This window comes from Magnolia sinica, chromosome 5 (genome assembly GCF_029962835.1).
Source record: "Magnolia sinica isolate HGM2019 chromosome 5, MsV1, whole genome shotgun sequence".
Lineage (NCBI taxonomy): Eukaryota > Viridiplantae > Streptophyta > Magnoliopsida > Magnoliales > Magnoliaceae > Magnolia > Magnolia sinica.
The window spans coordinates 59,695,283-59,716,821 of record NC_080577.1 but is presented as its reverse complement, the minus strand read 5'-3'; the positions used below and the strand labels follow the sequence as shown (position 1 = coordinate 59,716,821).

General features: G+C 35.7%; 1 long non-coding RNA gene across 5 annotated transcripts; it reads left to right on the top strand.

The window, feature by feature from the left end:
* The first annotated feature begins 5,595 nt into the window (after positions 1-5,595).
* Positions 5,596-12,470, top strand: LOC131246078 (uncharacterized). 5 transcript variants are annotated; one of them, XR_009171150.1, is made up of 5 exons: positions 5,601-5,724; positions 5,949-6,161; positions 8,545-8,629; positions 9,204-9,252; positions 11,961-12,470. It is a non-coding gene; the product is annotated as an uncharacterized LOC131246078 (long non-coding RNA). The 5 variants fall into 5 exon arrangements; XR_009171151.1 differs by having other exon boundaries at positions 5,949-6,165; XR_009171147.1 differs by having other exon boundaries at positions 5,596-5,724; positions 8,545-9,252.
* Positions 12,471-21,539: the final 9,069 nt, after the last annotated feature.

The following is a 21,539-nucleotide window of genomic DNA, read 5'->3' as shown; positions in this document are numbered from 1 at the left end:
CACTAAGTTCATGCTATTTAGCATTACATTGGTCATTTCTTGTAATACTCTATTCTTTCTTTCAACAACCCCATTTTGTTGAGGTGTTTTAGGAGCAGAGAACTCATGTGATATACCATGGTCTATACAATACTTCTCAAAATCATTATTTTCAAACTCAATACTATAATCACTTCTGATTTTGATCATATGTACTTCTTTTTCAGTTTGAATTCGTTTTAAATTTTTTCTGACATCATCGAGAGTCTCTGATTTATCTCTCATGAAGGCTACCCAAGTATATCTAGTAAAATCATTAACAATAATTTTAAAAAAATACTTCTTTCCACCTCTACTCTTTGTTCTCGTTGGTCCTACTAAGTCCATATGGAGTAGTTCAAGAGGTTTGGTTGTGACTAAGGAGTTCACTTTCTTATAACTACTCCTGAATTGCTTGCCAATCTGAAACGCGCCACAGATCTTTTCTACCTTTTCAATTTGGGTAAGCCACAAATATGATCTCTTTTGCTCAATCTATAAAGATCTCTAAAGTTAATATGTTCAAGATGTTTATGTCATAGTTCTATTTCATCTGTTTGGACCATGTAACATGAAAAGTTAGAAGAGCATGAGTCATTGATAATGTAGCAATTCTCAGAAGTCCTACAACCATTTAATATCACACATCCCTTCTCATTTGAAATCTCACATCCGTGATTTGTAAATTTTACACTGTGTTTGTTATTGCAGATTTGAGAAATACTTAGGAGGTTATGTTTAAGACCTTTAATATACAATACATTCTCAAATGGGAGGAAGATTAGAGAGTTGAACAGTAGCTTGGTCTATGATTCTGCAGTTTCTTCCATCACCGAAAGTAACTGAACCGTCATTCACTTCTTTGAAGTTGGTGAATATTGCTTTGTCACCTGTCATATGTCTTGAACATCCACTATCTAGGTACCATTTTGAATGGCTAATGGCTTTGAAGATTGTGTGGGTAACAAGACATGTAACCTTTGGAACCCGTTTCATTATGGTTTTGAGTTTAGGAGTTCCATTAGACTTTCTCTATCTCAAGGAGTTGGAATTTCTCCCCTTTCTATTAACTCTGATTCCATCTGAGTTGGATTTTAGAAGCTCTTTGAGTAAGTCCACTATTTTTTCAGCTAAAGGATGTTTGTTATATCTTTGATTTCTATAGTTGATGGCATTAAAATTAATCTTAGAAAGTTGAAAAGATTTTAAATTTTTGAAATCATTTTGACCATAATTTCTCAAGTTCTTACCTTTTAAGTTTAAGGATTCTCCTTTTACAAATATAGGAGACGAATTCTTATTTTTTAGAGAATTATCTTTGATATAGCCCAGACCTGATTTGTCACCACATTTTCTGGATGAGGTTAACAGTTTTTCCAGTTTTGGGTCTCCGTGGGCATATCTCCAAGTATCCTTAGAATTCAAAAGAGAAGCAACTTCGAGTTTTAGATTCTCATTTTTAATTCTAAGTTTTTCTAACTCCGAGGTTTTGAAATTTAAGTCTAGTTTTGTTTTTTCAAAACAATCGAAAAGATGAGATTTTTTTTTTTGAAAACATTGTTTTTAAGTTCTTCTTTTAATTTAAGATATTTTTCTCTTTGAATTTTTAGTTTAACAACAATTTTACAACTTTCCCTGTATAACGTCTTAAAGATCATCTTCATTCTCATTTTCAGGGTCACTCCTAAAAATTTTATAATCAGATAAGTTACAGCTATCTGAGGAGGTGACTCCAGCTATAGTCATCAGGGCTTTTACATCATTTGTATTTTCTTGTTCTCATTCATCAGATTCAGAAGAACCTTTAGAGCCAGATGATTCATCTTAAGTAGCTTTCATGCCCTTTCTTTTTTACTTATCCTTTTTAGGACATTTATTCCCGAAGTGCCCATATTTATGACAGTTGAAACATTGATTATCTTTTACAGATTTTTAAGATTTAAATTTTCCTTTTCTTTTGTTAAATGATTTTTAAAAATCTGATCTTTTTTTGTTTTTTAAAATTCTATAAAATTTCTTAGCAAGTAAAGTCATAATCATCTTCTGTATCTTCAACATCAGAATTAACACAATTTTCTTTTGAAATAGATTTAGATGATTTAAGAGCTATGGACTTACCTTTAGGAGCTTTAGAATTTAACTCATACAATTGGAGTGAGCCAACTAACTCCTCAACCTTCATATAATCAGTATCTCTTAATTCCTGAATGACAGTTACTTTAGAGTTGAATCTCTTAGGAAGAGATCGCAGTATTTTTGCACAGACCTTGCTTTCTGGGATTCCATCTCCTAAACTCCACACGGAATTTACTATATCATTTAGTTTCATATAGAAGTCCATGAAAGTTTCATTTTCTTTCATACGAATTTCCTCAAATCTAGTAGTAAGGATTTGAACTTTTGATTTCTTGATTGTATAAGTTCCTTCACGTGTCATTTCAAGAATATCCCAAGCTTGTTTGGCTGTATCACATGAAATGATTCTCTTAAATTCATCATGTGATAGAGCACAAGTTATGACATTTAAGGCCTTAGCATTAACACTTCTTTTGCTTTTCTGAGCTGCAGTCCATAAAAAGAATGCAGTTTCTCTCATAAATTTAGTTCCATCACTTTCTAATACTTCAGACATAGGAGATTTTCATTTGGTTATAGTGGCTTGCCACACGCTTTCATTTAAGGATTTTAGAAAAATCCTCATTCTGACTTTCCAGTATGCATAGTTAGAGCCATCAAAAGGTGGTGGCCTGATAATAGACAAGTTATCGAAATTTGACATAATGGAAGCTCTAGATCTTTTAACTCAAGGAAATCAATCCTAATAAAAATGAGCAACTTAGCTCTAATACCACTTGAAAAGGGCGAACTTAACAGTCCTAGAGGGGGGTGAATAGGATTATGTCAAATACAAATTAAATTGCTAAAATAATAAATAAATCAGAAAAATCAGTCGCACTAGTGTTGAAAAATTGATTCAAACTAATTCGTAGGACAACCTACACCTAAAACAAAGTTTAGGCAGAATAACCTTATTTCACGAACAATCGTAAGAATCAAGATCTCAAATCAAGCAAGAGATAATAAAGCTATCTATTACAAACATTCACCACTTTTGTATAAATAAAATTACAACTGTTTTTCACAAATGCAAAAGGTAAACATTCACCATAATACCAAGAGTTATAGTAGTTCGGTGTGTACAACAGCTGTTCTCAAATAGCCACACCTACTCCACTCCCAATAATCACTATCCATGTGATATTGACTTTCACTATAAACAAAGTTTTCACAGGGTCATCTTAAAACTTGATACAGTTGTGATTTTAAGGGGCTATCACAAACAAAAAACCCCTCACCGAGATTTTCTGGCTATCTCAAGTAAACCAACAAATGAGATTTTCTGGCTATCTTAATAGAACCAAAATACAAAAGATAAAATATACTTATCTTCACCTTGAAGACGTATCTCTTAATGTAGCCTGTAGAACCACTTCTTTTGAAGTAGATTGTTCAATGTCTAGTCACATAAATAAGGGTTTTAGGTTCTAGATTGATTTTAAATTGATTTAAACCAATGGCTACTTATTTGAATTCCTCAAGATTTCAAAGAAGAGTATCTACTCTCTTTATAGAATAAGATTCATAAAGCAAGAGATGTAGGAATTGAAACAAAAAGATATTAAAGAAATATTAAAAATACCATGCAATAGCTTGACAATAATGGGGACTTCTCTCTCTCTTGATGAAGGCTTTTACTAACTTGGATTGGTAATTTCGGATTGAGAGAAGGCCTCTATTTATAGGCTGAAAAGTTGTTGTTTCGACTCGTTTAAGATCTTCTTTAACTCGTCTAAGGTCTAACAAATTTTCAAATTTTGAGCGATCTTGGATAAAACAGTTATTCGACTGGTCAAAGGCTCTACTCAACTAGTCGAGGGCCCTGCTCGACTGGTCGAGCATGGGCTTCGACTAGTTCAGGATGCCAGATGTTAGTTACTAGACTTCGAGTCGAGCAACCCTTGACTGGTCGAGCAGTCTGCTCGACTGGTCGAGGAAGTAACAGAAAAATCCATTTTTTTGAATTCAAACTTGGACTGGTTGAAAATTTCTTAGACTGCTCGAGCCACAGCTTAGACTAGTCAAACCTAAGCCTAGACTAGTTGAACTTTTAGCCTAACAAAATATAAAAATTCATATAAGTTTGTCTCTTGAAAAAACCTAAGTCTAAGGTCTTTCTAGGGTCTGTTATACCTGAAAAGACTGAACAATGAAGTTTGAACTTCACGGAACTTGTTCTTCTACTTGATTCTTCACTAGAACTTGGAGAGCTTAATCTTTTAGTAGAACGTGAAGCTTGGACTTCTTGATCTTTTAGTAGAATGTGAATCTTGAACTTCTTGATCCATTTCTCGACTTGAACTATAGTAGAGTCTCACACTTTAGTAGATGTTGAACTTGCTCGGCTTGAAGTGAGAACTTGAACTTTCCATCTTGATCCACATTAGACGGACCACTTCATAAGTTGTTTTGTCCAAGCGAAATTTGACAAACAAAAATGTACTTTACAATATAACACTTACAAGTATGTTAGTCATGATTATATCTCGGTCTTAAATTGTGTACACACCACACGATTTATCTTGAGAGGCGAGGGATTCCTTTAAGATTACACTAATTTAAGTTGATTTATATGTAGTTTCTCTTATTTTTATGTAGTTTGATTTTACTTTGATTTCCATGCAATTAAATGATGAACTCTTATGAATTGTTTGTTAATGTGATAATTATGTTTAAGATATGATTTTAATTATACTTGTATTTTTTGGATTCATGTGCGGTGATGGATACAAGCCTTGCTCTTCGTCGATTTTAAGATCGACGCGTGTTTCCACTCCATATTGAGTTGGATTTTTCAAATCTCTCATTATTTTTGTTGAGTTAGCCTAAATGCTATTCTTCTCTTTTATTAAGTTATTTTATTTTTACTTTTCTTCTTTATTAAGTTAGCCATGTAATACCACCATTACCAAAAAATGGAGTAAAGGCTACAGGTTATGGAAGTATTTTGCTAAGGATATAAACTATAGCTAGTGTGCTACCTATTTAATCTTTAGCTAAAACCTATTACCCCACTATGACCTTTTTTAGCAATATATGTGTTTTATTTAAGCCGCTCATTGATTTTGACATCTGATTTCGAGCATGAGCCCTAAAAAGTAGCAGATCGAAGGCCTAAGTGGACCGCACTATAAGAAACAACGGAAATTAAGTTTATATCATTAATGTGTTGTGTGGTCAACTTATGGCTTCGATATTACTCTTTTTCAAAGCAGCCCTAAAATGAGCTGTTAAAATGGATGGACGGAGTGGATAAACCACATACGTCATATATCATGGTGGCCTCTTATTAGGACAGTCCGTGCTCCCTCTGCCTCCCCCATTTTTTTAATACAAAAAACCAAAACAGCTCTCTTTCTCAGCCTCTCCCTCAACCTCACGCTCGCCCTCGCCCTCGCCCTCGCCCTCACCCTCACACTCCCTCGGCCTCGGCCTCTCCCTCTCCCTCTCTTGATCTCCCGCGCTCCCTCTCTTTCTCTCTCTCTCTCTCTCTCTCTCACTGCGAGAGGGTTGATAGAGGGTTTTGTTCCCCAAATCCAGCAATCTATCTTTCCCGCGATCATCCACTAAGTCAGCAACTCGTCGTTGGTATCTCTCTCTCTCTCTCTCTCTCTCTCTCTCTCTCTCTCTCTCTCTCAAACATTGAATTTTCAAACCCATTTTCAAACCCCAATCAAAGTTTTAGTATGAAATTTTCATTTTTTAATCCTTAAGGTTTTGCATATTTAATCAATTCTTAAAAAAATTATTTTTCTATTTGATGAAATGTTCATATTTCTGGGATTGTGGTGGTGGTGTCGTTGGGATTGAAGAAGCAGCAACGAGGAGATCTGTCCGTTCGGCAGATGGGCATCTGATTGGAGCAGATGGTCTTCGGGCATTGCAGGTATTGCTCGCAGTGATGGTGTTGGGGGATTGCAGTCTTGAGTTGCAGCAGGGTGATTGGTGCTACGTGGGAAACTAGAAAGAGCCCAGATCAGATCAGAGAAAATGCTTTGATAAGATGGAAAAAAAAAAAAAACCTAGTGAGTAAAAATTCTGAATTTTCCTATAACGCTACTTAGAGAGAAGATGTTCTTATTGATATTTTTTTGGGTATGGCTAGATATAAATAAACAGAGCTATAACACTAATTACTCCTGAGAGGAGAAAAAAGTCATGTAAAACACAACTATTTACATGAGAAGAGAGGGACAATCCTAATTAGAGAGAATTTGAGAGTCCTAATTACTCCTGATTACAACCATTCTTCAACATGCCATTTCCCAAACGCGAGTATTTGTTTTAGCCCACCTCCTGAGTTCATTGACAGTACTAGTTGCACAGGAATGCTTCCATAAACCCATGCCAATGGATTGTCTCTGTATGTACATACATAAAACATACATTGCATTACTACACTACACATATGTTCATATGCAGCCATGCAAGCTACTGTAAGATCGAACATTATGGCCCCACCATGAGCAGTGTAGGTTGTCCACCTTGTCCCTCAAATGAACCTGTTGGCTAGGCCCAGAGCCCAAAATCCAGCCTGATCCATGACTTAGGTGGGTCACATGACAGAAAAACAGTTGATAGTGGACACGTATCCATTAAAACCTTCCTGATTATTTGTGGAGCCAATGAGATGCAGATTGGACATCCGACCTGTTCATTTCGTGTCCCATCTTCATGAGGGGTCCCACCACTTTAGGCAATTTCATATCTCTAATGGGCCCCATGAAGTGATTTTAAATGCTTTAGATGACCATGTATTGTTCCACTCATACATCTGCCTAACTTTAATGTATCTGAGATTACTTTGACCATTACCAACTGGCATTTTGAATATGCAATTAGTCTACGAGCCATATCTAGGTGGTTTTTATTTTCCAGCTACCTACGAATATGTCAATTCCCCAATATCAACAACTTGGGGAAATAGTTGATTTAATGTATGTTGCTTGTTTTTGATTGGCAGTTCACTATGGTGTTGCTAGGTGACTTGAGTAACCTGGTTAGAACCTATTGTTTTTTTTTTTTTTTTTTTTTTGAAGACTAAGTAATTTATTAAGAGTGCCAAAAAAGCACGGATAAACAACCAAAGAAAAAAGAACCGTAATTTTTCTTTCTTTGGTTAGAATCTATTGATAGCCAGCCCCATTAGACACTTTTTGACTGGTTGATCGGATTCTATTGAAATATACTACTTCGGATATCATATGTTAAGTGAAGCATGCTTAGTACATTTTAAATTAAAATTTTCATTTCAAATAGATGTTGCTACGGCTGAAGGGTGTTCCATACCACTGACAGTTCGTGTATATTATATCTATTTTGATAAGTTGCATTACTAGGGTGTTGTAATTTTACATTTCATTTGATTTCTCATAGTTTGCTGCTGGGACCATCTATAACAGGAAAGAAAAACATGGATACTCAGTGGTCAATATTGACTTTGAGGCTGCATTTGAATGTTGGAGTGAATTAAGTTGTGAACATTCATGCATTTCAAAAAAAAAAAAAAAAAAAAAGAAAGAAAAGAAAGAACATTCAGTTTAATAAAAAAGTTAATGGGTGCTTCCAGGCCATTCATAATAATGAAGTTGCATTGAAATTGCAGCGTATTGCTTTTGAGTCCAACTTGGAAGTAACATAATTGTAATTCAGAGCAGAGGAACCATAAATATGAATTCCATGAAAGGAAATCACAATTGGGCAATTACTTGACTTTTAATGGTAATTTGATTTGAATTGTGCATAAAAAGAAGTAATTCAATTTGATTTCACATCCAAACTCACCTTGCATGGATTATTTTTTCAAGGTGTACATACGAACAGTTTTGAAATTGAACTCGTCGCAATTCTCACTATCATACATGACTGCTAATTGCCCTTTTCCCTTTTCCTTTAATGATGCATACCACAAAAGTGGTGATATTTCTTATTTTACATTTGAGAAGCGGTAACTTGTTATTTTTGCTCACAACATCTACCAAGGTCATTGTCATGCACCAGAACTAAATATGGTAACTTTTTTATGTTTCTTGTACTCTTTTTGCATTTGTTTTGTAACATAAGGACTTAGGGGCTGTTACTTTGTAGTTTGTGAACTTCTGCTTGTATATGCATGTCACGGGTGGCCTAATTGCATCATTATATTGTTTGTGAATGAAGTTACCTGCCCTGTTTACTCTGGAATGCATCAGTAGCTGTCTGCTCTTTCCTGCCTAGTGTGGGTCCTCTGTAACCAAAAAAATCTGTAGAATGGGAAGAGTCATTGGCCACTATGGTAAGATCATTAGGAAGGGTAAGTAGGAAATGCCTGAATGATTTTCAGACTGATATGTATGGTGTCTGATAGAGCTTTGAATCACGTTTGCTCAGTTTTTTTTTTTTTTCATTGCTTTTTACCCTTTGTTTCAGGTTGAGAAGTTTTTAGAGATTTTAGGGATAATGCCGGTTGATGCTTCCGCTGTTTTAGTGTTTCCAAAACAGCTAAAAGAGATGGGTAAAGTAATCATCAGTCTTAATTTCCAACTTATATTGCTGTCTCTGCATAAGATTTGTATATTTCCATGTTTGCACCTAACATGAAGCTTGTAGTTGGCTGTAAAATATAGATCATGAATAGAGTGATAGAACAATCATGAACCTGAATGGAGTATTAGAATGCAAAGGTCCACTTGCCTTTTGAGACATAGGAGTTGTCCTGCTTCCATATCACTGCATACACGCGGCATACACCGACGAGAATGGAACCGTTTATTCAGGAAAAAAACTAAATATTCGTTGTACTTGAATTCCCTAGAATAATGATAATTTTGTTGAATTTCAGTTCTTTTTTTTTTTGGAAAATTGGCACATTTTCTTCTATAGATTGCAAAATTTTATCTTCTTGAGTTGCAATTTTGGGAGTAAAATGAAAAATTGCAATGATCAATGGACGGATGCCGAGGATCTCCATGAATGCATTTAATGCATGGAACCATTGGAAAGCATGAATCAATGCTAATTATACACTCGAGATTCATGATTAATGCACGGTAATCTCACCTGTAACTTTCTTTATTTATCAATTTCAGACATGTTTGGATGAGCTTCTGTGTATGCAGATTGCAATCAGATTCGTAGGTAAGGCTATTCAAATGCCTCTCATATGTGAAGATAGAATGCTAGAGAGATGATTAGTTGTGTGCATTTATGTAAAGTTGCATTTGGATGCACTCCTTAATTCAATTGCAACTATTAGTTTAATAGAGTGGGATTTAAAATAGTTTCAGTCATGTAACTTTCAAGTTGGACCTCAAAGGAATGTAGTTGCAATTTGAGGGATAATTCCTCACTATCAACACTAGGAAATGCCATTGTAATTCAGTCATTTCCTCTTGATTGAATTAAATGTTTGCAATTGAATTCATTTGCGCATTCAATTATGCCCCAAATGTTATCAATTCCAACATGTATGGAGATCTGCACCATTGATATCTCAGGCCTACATGTCGATTTGACAAAAATCAGTGTTTGGATGATCCAACAGCCCCAATCTTTATTGGGTTTTCCAATTGAATGTAGACAAGTGCTCATTTTTTACACAAACTTTTGTTAATCTTTCATATCTATGTCATGAATGGGTTTCTAGTTTCTTTGACTTGTGGACTATGGCCCATGATATCAATAGTCTTGATAACCCTAGACATGAATCACATGTACAATGGGGATGTCATAGTTAGCACTTCATGAAACTCCATGAAGCGTCCGCATTGCAGTAACATCCCTCCAAATCATAAACATCCATTGGAGCAAAGCCACACATCCAGAATAACTCAATCAACTGTTTTGGTTTTCAATACAATTTTGCAGCATGACACTCTCATAGGAAGATGCTTCAGAATATTCAACGCGTAACTTACCAATCTTTCTTTCTTTCTTTTTTCTTTCTCATATCGATGTTGATTTGTAAGCATTATTGCACGTAGAAAACAAATTTTAAAACCCCAAATGACCTTATCAATTTTTAAGTTAGGCAAACGCAGAAAAAAATACACATTCTGATGGAGCAGCTAATTCGACAGTGAGGGCTTCAATTTTCTTTGATTAGTCATTTACCTTTGCTTTTGAAATTATGTAGAAATAAACCAAGAAAGAGACCTTCATTACTAAAAGTACTTCGTGTGAAAGGCATGCCCTTTTATACACACCCCATTGTTAGTACACCCCACTATTAGCCACACCCCACTTGGGAATCGATACCAAGACCTTAGTGTTGAAACGAGGTTATCTTCACTCAGTCTTCCACTTGAGCTATGGATCGATGTGTAATCCAAACATGCCCTTAAAGGCATGAGATCTACTTCAACTTCCAAACCCCTCTCGCAGTCTAGCTCCTTGTAGAAACCAATTCTAAGAAAATAATACTTGGGAATCATTCTTTTTTTTTCTTTTTTTTTTTTTTTTCTTTTTTCTTTTTGTTTCCGAGAAACTGATTAAATACATGAAAACCAATTATCATTTTCAAATCTAGATATAAGTTTTTATAAAAGACAGTTAACAAGTTTTATTTTTATATTAAATATAAATATACTAGCAAAATATATTAGCAGATATATAAATATTTTAAATTCTTCAATTTTCTTTTATTCAAATGTATTGTACATTCTCCTGCTTTCTGAATATCTCCCATTGTCTGTGTGTTAATCGAAGAAAGGTAGAGATGAGATCATAGTAGTTAGTATGTTTCATTTTGCAAAGACGCATTTTTATTTTCTTTTTTTTTTTTTTTTTCATCGTCTTTTACTCTCTGTGTTTTTTTTTTTTTGGTATCCTGCTTGTTAGAGGAGCTGGTGGAGACAGCATAGTGCATGTGAGTGATCTGGGGTTCAATCCTTGGAAGTGTCACCTTTCCAAAAGAAGAAGAAGAAGAGGAAGAGAAAGTGGGAAACATTTTCTTTCTTAAAGGAGACAGTTTCATGGTTTTGACACTCATATTAGGGATTCTGATATTCATCTAGTTTCCCAAGGATCATCAATTATACAATGTCTGCCTAAAACTAGATGGATAGACTTCAACGTTCTAAATTGGAGGCCTTGTCATGTACTCCATCTTTCCACAATGTTTCCAGATGTAGACATGTAGTTACTAAATCCCTTTCATCAGCTGTGAATGATTATTAAGATTATTTTATTCCCTACTAGCCGATTGGAAATCAGGTCAAGTCAGGTTACAAGTTTTGAGGTTTCAGATGTTAAGATTCTTGTCATGCCGATCAAGGATTCAACTGCAGAAAGAGACTGGTTGGTTGTGGCAGGACCAATTCAGGAAAGCATTAGCTCCGAGTCTTTGAGCTCAATGGTGTGGATTGGTAGAGGGGCAGTTGGACCATGGTTTCTAAATATTCAGGCAATGGATTTGAGAGCTGCTATTGGCATGAGGAGGGCATTTAGTAAGGGAGATATTCACGTCAGAAGTCTTTCTTTTCTTGCAATTCCTCTCTATTTTATTTTAAGCTATCACTCCTGAGAAGAATCCAACTGGTTGCCTTCAAAATAGCCACAATATATATTTCTTGGAAGTAATTAAATTCCCATAGTTTTAAAAATAATAACACATGAATGAATGAACACACTACGCGCACACACAAAAATCCAAAAAATGATCTTTTTTTGAGGTTACCACTGCCTTGAAGTTTTGTTTTTTTTTTTTTTTTTTTTGAAGTTATCAAAAACATATCCTTTTCTTTTCAGACATTCATTCAGAGACCTTTTCTTTCTTCTTCTTCTTCTCTAAAAAAAAATAAAATTTATCTCCACTTCTAAGTTAAGCTTATTTTGGTTTTTGGTAGGGCGTAATTGAAGTTTATAGAAGGATTTGTTTTTCGTTCATCAATTGCTTGAAGGTCGTGTAAAATATTCGTTTCTTTGGCGAATGATTTTATGCAAGTCTACCTTTCAGGAATGATCCACTCCCAGTTTTTCGTTTCTTTGATTTTAACTTTTCAATGCCATGATCAATCTAATACAAAATCCATGTTCACCTGCAGTGTTGATGAGCAGGTAGCCAGCCAATGACATACAACCACTAGATTCCATTGCTGAGAAGCAAGCCCAAATCTTCTCTGAAGAATGCAAATTGTTTCCTGCAGATGTCCAAATTCAATCCATATTTCCACTGTAAGCAGTTCTATATCCAGTTCTAAACAGAGATGTAGTTAAGACAAATTCTTTGTTGTCTATACAAATTCTAAAATTCTTAAAACAACACTAACATTTCAAATATTTGTTCTTGATATGCAAGAATTCTTTCAAAAAAGTGGTATGAAAAATCTTGAACCTTTGTCTTTTTCTTTTTCTAATTCTTCTATTTGGCCTCTTTGTTGTCGTTTTATTAGAATTTTGTAACAGAATTCAAAACTTGAATTTATGGGAGTTTTTCATGATCTTGAAGTTAAGTCACCAAAATTCATGAGATTTATATAACACAAGGAACTTTTTTTTTATTATATATAATACCAAGGTTCGGTGTCTCTAATATATATATATATATATATATATATATATATATATATATATATATATAATGGTGATGTGGGATGTCTATTTGTCATCCATAATACACACGGAACATAGGAAGAAGATTTACTTGATATTCCAGATTAGGTTCTTAAAAAACTATGAAGAAGAAAAAACAAAGGTTCAATGTGGAATAATATTATTTGAGAGTTGCAAGTGGGCCACACGTTTCCTTGGTTGATGGATACAATTGTCCATATCTAGGCCATCAAACAATCCCCACTTCAATTGATGAGCTTTTCCGTGTTGAATATGGACTGCTGGATGGTGATGTTTAGCTGGACAAATTGTTCTTATTTTAACTGTTTTGCAAGGTGAAGCAATGTGGAAGATGGGTGTGAATCACTCCGTATGTTCATCTTCTCATGCTTTAGATTCTTCAATTTTTCTTTATCTGTATTAGTTTAGATATGGGTGGATGGGTTAAGAAGCCATGAAGTCTTTATTTGTATTAGCTTTGATGAGTTGATCTATCGGGGCATGTACTAGCAATAGTACATAATTATTATAATTTAGTTATTTTGAAATATTAAATAGCTGCGGATATTGGCCGTAGCACTAGTTTGAAAACCGTAGTTGTTTCTAACTTTAGCCTATTGCTACGGATCTCGTTCTACTTTTAGCTACAAATATTATTCTCGTTCTACTTTTAGCTACAAATATTATTCGTAGCTATATGAAGCATTTTGCTATAGACTATGTGGCTATGGATTTAATCCGTAGCGATTCGTTCTATAGCTACGGATTTAATTCATAGCCATTGCTTCAAAAGAAATGGCTACGGTCTTGCTACGAACTATAACCATAACTATGGCTTTTATCTGTAACCTTTGATCCTTTTTTTGGTAGTGCTCTCTTATTTTATGGCTTGGGTATGTGTCTTAGAGTTCTAAAACTCTCATGTGGCTTGGGCATGTGTCTTAGAGTTCTAAAATTCTCATGTGGCTTGGGTATGTGGTTGGTAGTCGAACCACTATACATCTTACACAATGGGCTAAATATTTTATTTCTTATATGGTATATTTTGCTAAACAATATACATGATTTACTTTATTGCAGCAAACATGTTTGACAGAATGCCTAAATGATGTTTTCACTTAAGTAGACTTAGTTGTTGCACTTTTTCTTGTTTGTACTACTCTATGTAAGTGTTTAGAAGTGTATGTAAATTATCCAATTAAATTTTAAAAAGTCTTATTCACCCCCCTCTAGGACATTAACCATATATTCAAGCTTCGCCCTTAGTGGTAAAACTATAATTTCACGAATCCTACATAAGGATCGATTTTCAAATATAATGGAACCAAAAAAACTTTCTTACCTAAAGTGGATGAGCCCTATTGAAGTGCATTTAATGGAGATATTCCTGAATAATGAAAGCATCTTCATCTTCCTTAAACTGCATCCTTGAAGATGATATGTCTTTGACGATGCTGAAGTATGGGTCATGGGTAGGTGAATCATGACTTGTTAATGATGAGTCTTTATGGTTAAGGTTAGGATTCCTAAGGGTAGGCATTCAATGCATTTCTAGTATAGTAGATTTTCCATTAAAGATGGTTGATAGAGCATTAATGAATACTGGAGTTCATTTTTCAATCCGAGATTTGAATGTTTAATGAATGTTTTTAACACAAGGATTGAATGAGGAATTCCATCAGAGAAGAGAGCTTTGAAATTGCAGTTATCGGCCGCAATGCGTTACGTGCGGAAGTACGGTGGCATTAGAGAATGAGGTCTAAGTCCTATAGGGATGATGATTAGGACTTATTTAAAATTATGCCAATTAAAAACTTCATTGCCTAACTTAAATTAATTAACAATTAAACTAAGTAAGACAAAATTAACTCTAAGGCTTCCAAGCCAATAGAAGGTCTAATCACATAGATTATAATGATATGCAAATAAGCAACTAGTCTATATAGATAGTGTATATATGTGTGTGTGGGATGTGCGGCCTATTCAATCACTAAGCATTCATCTAATCATGCATGTATAATTAAACATTCAAATACATGCATAATTAAACAAGTGTACAAATGACAATCACAATGTAACGCCCCGTGTCTTCAGGACCCGAGTATATAACCTGTTTCCCAAAAACCCGAGTGTTAACCTATAGAGAGCCAAATTCCATATATATATTTTTTTCTTCCAGAGTTAGCAGTTTAGTATAGAATGGATAAATCAAAATAAATGAAAATTTGCATTTACATTTAAAGTATACAAGAGGCTGCCCATAATGACTTATACAAACCAATGTCTCCGAACTAATAAATACAAGAATTACATAATTTATACAAGAGAGATATCAAAATGCATATAAATTTGAGCTGCAAGATTGCACAACTCCTCTTGGCAAATACAGTCATGCATCTCTGGTGATTGTACTCTGCTCCTCATCAAGTCTGAGCATGCATATCACTTAAACCACATGTGCTACCTGTACGGTTATATATTTAATGAATGAGTGACTAGCTCAGTGTAAACTCCCTTTAAGATTACACATCCCGCATTAGATAAGCATAGTTGTAAAAAAACATAACAAGGCATACAAAACAATACATGATGCAGTCTTATTAGATGCATGGATGCATGAGTACACATCAACTGGGGATACTTATCTAGTTAGCTTTTGAGCAAAACCCATGCAATGTGGTCGGTCACCAGTGAAAGTACATAGTACATGCGAGTGCCAAACTCACCGAAAATGAGTCGATAGGGTGGTCTGGGAGCTAGCGAAACGATACCCCAACTAAATCCTATTAGGCACGTGTTACAACATTCAAAATTAGCCACCCGTCATCGCCCGTATGCTATGAATGCATGATTAACCCATCTGTTATTATTCAGTTTACAACTAGCCAATTTGATAAAGCTCAAAGGTCACTACGGGGGATTCATCACCCAACGTAGGCCGACAGCTCAGACATAGGTCCCATACTACCATCCCCGGCTCATGAGGCTACCACGTTAGGATGTTTAACAGAACCCCATCGACTAATGGCCAACCATAATTCAGTATATAGGGCTTGTCATCGCATGATTGCAAAAAATAAAACATCGAACCCATATAGGAAAAATACCAAAACAAAGCCACATAGGGCGAATATCAAAACTGAGCCACGTAGGGCAAATATCAAAACTATGCGATAAAAGACCATCCTTAAAAATCATTTTAGACACAACAACCCCTAGATGGCTGGCCCACATCAATATTCAATTTAAACCACTATTCAATAACTACTAAGTTGAAGGTCCATTACAATCATAGTCAATCGAGATACATCCCAAGTATGGGTGTACATTTATAAGTGGGGGTTTTCCTACTAATGTACCAGTTTAAATTTCAGAAACAATCCACAAGAAATCCACGAGTATAAGAAAGTATGGAGGATAAATATTAAGCATGTAATCTAGCAATTCAATTCTGACAATTAACACATGTGGTTATAAGATAAAGATATCAATTATCAGTTGAAATTTAAATAAAAACTATCACTTAAGTTAATGGGAAAATGAAAAGCTCAAGGGGAAGAAATCATCACCTTATGTTTAAACAGCCCACACCCTTGTTAAAAAATGTGTGTTCCCTTAAAACCAAGTCCTACCATAAATCGTAAAGTTGTACGGTTAGATTCAAGCTTTACACACTATTTAGGGTTAAGGTCTTAACCTAAGGTGTAGATCACTTAGATTCAGGGTTTCATCCTTAGAGTTTATATCTAGGTTTAGATTATTATTATTATTATTTTATTATTCAATCTCTAATTGGTGTAATAACAATATTAATAATGTTATTAAAAATAGTAATCCAACAATGGCTAATGATGTATAGTCGATCGTACTGCTAATAACACTAATAATTTCAAAACGACCATAATTATTAACAATATACTTAATATTAGCTAACGTGACACTAATAACCATTGTGATGAAAATAAATAGTGTTCTCTAACAACAATGATATTATCTAAGGATAACTAATTAAAACACTAACAATTAATAATGATGATTTTTATATGTAATAGCTAATATTAGTATAGATAATTTACTAATGGCTATTCATATATAATATTAATAATCCTACTAATGATAGTAATGATAACAATGACAACTGTCATCGAAAGGATTTCGATCTGGAAGGAGGATGTGGACTCACTTTAGCCGACTTAGTAGTCCAACTCGACCTCGGTTCGAACCATCAATATTATCACTAGGAAGGGAGTGCCCGTAGAATTAAATTCTCCCGAGTGGGACTTGATTCGAACCCGAGCCTGATTACTCCAACTAGGCTCAATCCAAACTGGATTGATCCAATCCAATTCAGCCCCATATATACCATACTAAGCTTAGTAGGTGGTAACTGTTGGGGTGTCTTGGGGGGGAATTCCATCCTGATTTGAATTCAAATTTGAATCATCATAGTCCAATATCTTTACACATGGAAAATCCTACACATGGGAAGTTTAAGATTTCTCATGCCCTAATAATAGAAATAACTCCTAATTAAACACAATTTAGCATTATAATAAGTTGGGTCAACTCACCTACCCAAGTGAGTCACTCAACTCGGTTTCAACCTGCTAAGATGCAACTCGGCTGAAACAACGCGGTTCGGGTGATGAGTCAGCCTTCACTACCAAGCTGAAATAGCTGGATTCAGCTGAGTCCACCCGAACTCGACGACCCAATGAAAATTTATCAAGTCGACTCAGCATCCATTCTGCTGCCACCATCCTCTCTCTCTCTCTCTCTAAAGTCCAGCAACACCACTGGACTCGACCCAGTCACGACCCGACCTAGTTGGGCAACAGCTTGGTATAGCTTGCAGCCACACTACCCCTACTCTCTCTCTCTCTCTCTCTCTCTCTCTCTCTCTCTCTCTCTCTCTCTCTCTCCTTCCCTGGACTGAGCCACGCTCATCCCGATTCGAACAGTGCCGACTCGGTCGGCACGAGGTCGGACAGCAGCCCTGACCCAATGCGGTGTGGTGCACTCTCCCTCACTCTCTTCTTCCTTTTCTTTTCTTTCTATTATTTTCCCTCCTTCCTTGTCAAAAACGTCCAGAAGTGAGCCCGAGTGTAACCAGAGTCGAACCACGTCCACCTAGTGTGGTAGAACGACGGAGAAGAAGATGTGGGCACTAATGGCGGAATGAGGCCCGACAGGTTTTCCTCCATTACATTGCTGGTGGATGGTCTGGTTTAGCTCCAGGGAGCTTCTGGAATGAAGAAATCGGTGCTTAGAGAAGATTTGAGCGGTGGTTTTGGGAGAAGAGGAAAACGACCGTTTTCAAGTTGTGGCAAGGGAGTGGGAGAGGGACTCGTTGCTACTCAACGTCCTGAACTTAAATTGAGCCCTAAACACTTCTAGGGTCGTCGGATGAGACTGGAAGGCTATGATCTAATCTCGCTATCCGGTTTTCTGGAAAATAGCCAGCGGAAAGGAGGCCCTAGCACCGGTTTCTTTATGGAACCCTAATCCATGTGGATGATTTGGATTCGTCTAAGGAGAAGGGCTGTGATTGGAGGATCTCTCCTCTCACGCGGATTGCTAAGCTTGTAGCGAAGACAGTTTCTGTTTTAGAAAACGTGGTGTGCTTATAAGACCTGTTTGCACCAAGGATCGTGTGCATGCACACGAGTTCCAAGGCACAAGGTTAGGTGGGGTTTGGTCAGAACTTGCGTCCACATCAGATGGACGGTTCCAATCGTCCAAACTGGCCCTAATGGTGGCCCCATCTCGATCAGATGACCGATCGTCCGTCCATTCAAAACACACTAAGCGCGGGAATGGAAAAGGAGGAAGAAAATTTCCTTCTTTCGGAAATCCTCGGTCAAACCCAGTTTGATCGGGTTTCTTAGTCCAGTGCACCCTATGTGCACATGCACTCTATGCACATTCAATTGGAATGGGATCCACAGTGGTGTTCAGGTGAAATCTACTCCTTCCATTCTCCTTGAAGGCCTTAATCAGGGCCTTTGATTGAAGATCAAATAGCCCTAAAGTTTAGGTGGGCCCCACAACTTGATTTGGGTCCTATTCATGGATTCATGTCGATCTGACGATCAGGTCATCCCAAAATCGATTGTCAACGGTTAAAAGATCCTAATGGGTCATTCCATCATAGATTACTAACCAATTACTAATATTAATATTAATCTTATTACTATTACCATATACTACTATCATTATTTTATATTAATAAAATTACATTAATAACAAGTAATAATGTAATTTGTTATATATAATTTATATTATCACAGATTGTTAATACATATAAATTATATGAATATTAGTGAAAAGAAACAAAGATTGATATATATTATTTGTGTATTGTGTGTATAGTTATATATGTTTTATTTTTTAATTTTATATAAAATGTTAAATTATTTGAAATATGTTATTTATTATAAAATTTATTAATTTACGTAATATAAATTTTATGATTGTAATTCATATAAATGATGTCTATAGTGTATACTTATAATATGGATTATAATTATATATCATTTTAATATGAAATTTTAAATATTTATGAAATGTATAAATAACTTTTTATAGTGTATATATTTATGTTGTATTATAACCCGAGTAACGCTCTTCACGGGAAAAACTACATTACTACCCTAAGTTTTATATATATATATATATATATATATATATATATATATATATATATATATATATATATATATATATATATATATATATATATGATAATTATTATATTTTACATATTTTGAATTGGATGACCAATCTGATAATCGGATAATTCCAAAATTGATCCAAAGCGCACCTAATGTTTCCCGATATTATCATCGATGCTTCTTATCATCGATGCTTCTAAGTGTTCCCAAGCTAACATGGATAGACTCTAACAGTTTCTTTTAGGATTGGGTGGTTAGACCGTGTAGGTAAGCATCGAGGCTTAATGAACGGTGGATCTTGTGATCCATAACTTTAAATCTACAATGGTCGATTAGATTTGTTTATCAATGAAATTAGAACCCTAAGGATAGGTTTTTTTGACAACGTGATGGTCCGTCTTGAAGATTAACAAATGGATAGCTTAATACATAGGTGCAGACTACTTTCAACGATCGGATTTAAACCGTAATGAACGTGAATATCCAAGTAGGTTAAGTATGTATTCATATTAGATTAGATTACATGGTAACACTCAAGTACTAGAAAGTATGGGGTGTTACATACAAACACAATAATATATAGTGGTTTGGTTACTTGCTTAATCCACTCCCGATAGACGCACTCAACCCATGAGTATACCAGGTTTCACTATCGGAGGTTTTAAATTAGGTTCATCTCTAACCTTTACAGCCCTACACAAGGACTTTACACTTTATGCCCTACACAAGAGCAATGGTCATACTCTCGAACCCGACAATTTAGGATTTACACAAGAGCTAAGGTCCTACACAAGAACCTGGCCATTTAGGCCCTACACAAAGTCAAGGTCCTACTCCCAAACCTAAGATTTATGCCCTACACAAGAGCAAGGGTCCTATTCCTGAACTCAGTATGTATTCTCTCATCGAAGGCATACAAAAGAACTTTGGTTGGTTTCTCCTTAGGCTAACCAGCAACCTTGGTCCTACACAAGAACCACATAATTTAGGCCCTACAGAAGAGCCAAAGTCCTAAGAAAGAACTTAGGTGAGTTTGAACACAAATTCTTACACTCCAAGCTACACAAGGAAGGGGTACAAACATGGACTCCTACACATTACACTTGTCGGATCGAGTCCCTTTTGATGCTCCTCTTAGGTTGCTTGATCTTCGCTCTACCGCAATTAGCTCCCTGATGCTCCCCGGTCATGTTGTCGCAACTTTGTCAGGGCTTCATCTCCACCATCAATCTCCTTGCATTTGATGTTTCTTCAAGATTACCAAGGTGATGAGAGTGGGTTGAATCTCTTACAAATAATGGGTAGTTGTTTATCCTTGGGGATTCAACTAGATGGGTCTCCTAGAAGATCTTGACAATGATTTACTAAGATGCTTAAGACCAATCTCTAGGAAATGTAAGAGTTCAAGAACATCTTGATTTTTTAGGTTGGAATCCTTATTTGAGTTGAAATCTCAAAGGAGATTGCTTAGAACTCAATGGAGTAGAGGCTAGAATGAGGTTTATGCATATGGAATCACCCTACCTCTGGTTGCTCCAAAAACCCATTAAAATGCCCAAGAGCTGAATGCCCTTTATAAAAAGTTCAAGCTCTAACGACTATAAAACGGACAGAAAACGACTCTATTAATGTCATCGAAGGCTTCCCCGATGCCTTCGACATTTCCAGATAAAAATGATGTGTACTTGCTGGACAGATCTTGACCCACTTCAATGTCATCGACCCAACCTTCGATGTCATTAATCATCATGCTTCGATGTCATCGAAGTAGCTTCGATGCCATCAAGAGAATCAAGGGAAAATTCCAAAAACCTTGTTGGACATTTTTGGATATCAATCGATGCCATCGAAACTTAAGTTTCGATGCCATCGAAGGGTCCCCGATGTCATCAAGAATTCTAGCAAAAAATTTAGTTTAGTTGCTAGACATCCCTGACTCTTGATCGATGTCATCAGCTAAGTCTTCGATGCCATCGAAGACCTGCTCGATACCATCAAACATGTCTTGGAATCTGTTGTTTTAGGCTAACCTTTACACAGAAGATTCACACCTCTTAAAGCCTTGTTTATCATATTTTTCCTGGTCTCCTAAGGCTAAGGGATGATTAAATTTATATTCCTAATAGGTCAAGATCATCTAGAGGTGAATGGGTTGTTTTGGGTCAAGGGTTAAGGTCACCAAAGCACCTGTTTTACCTG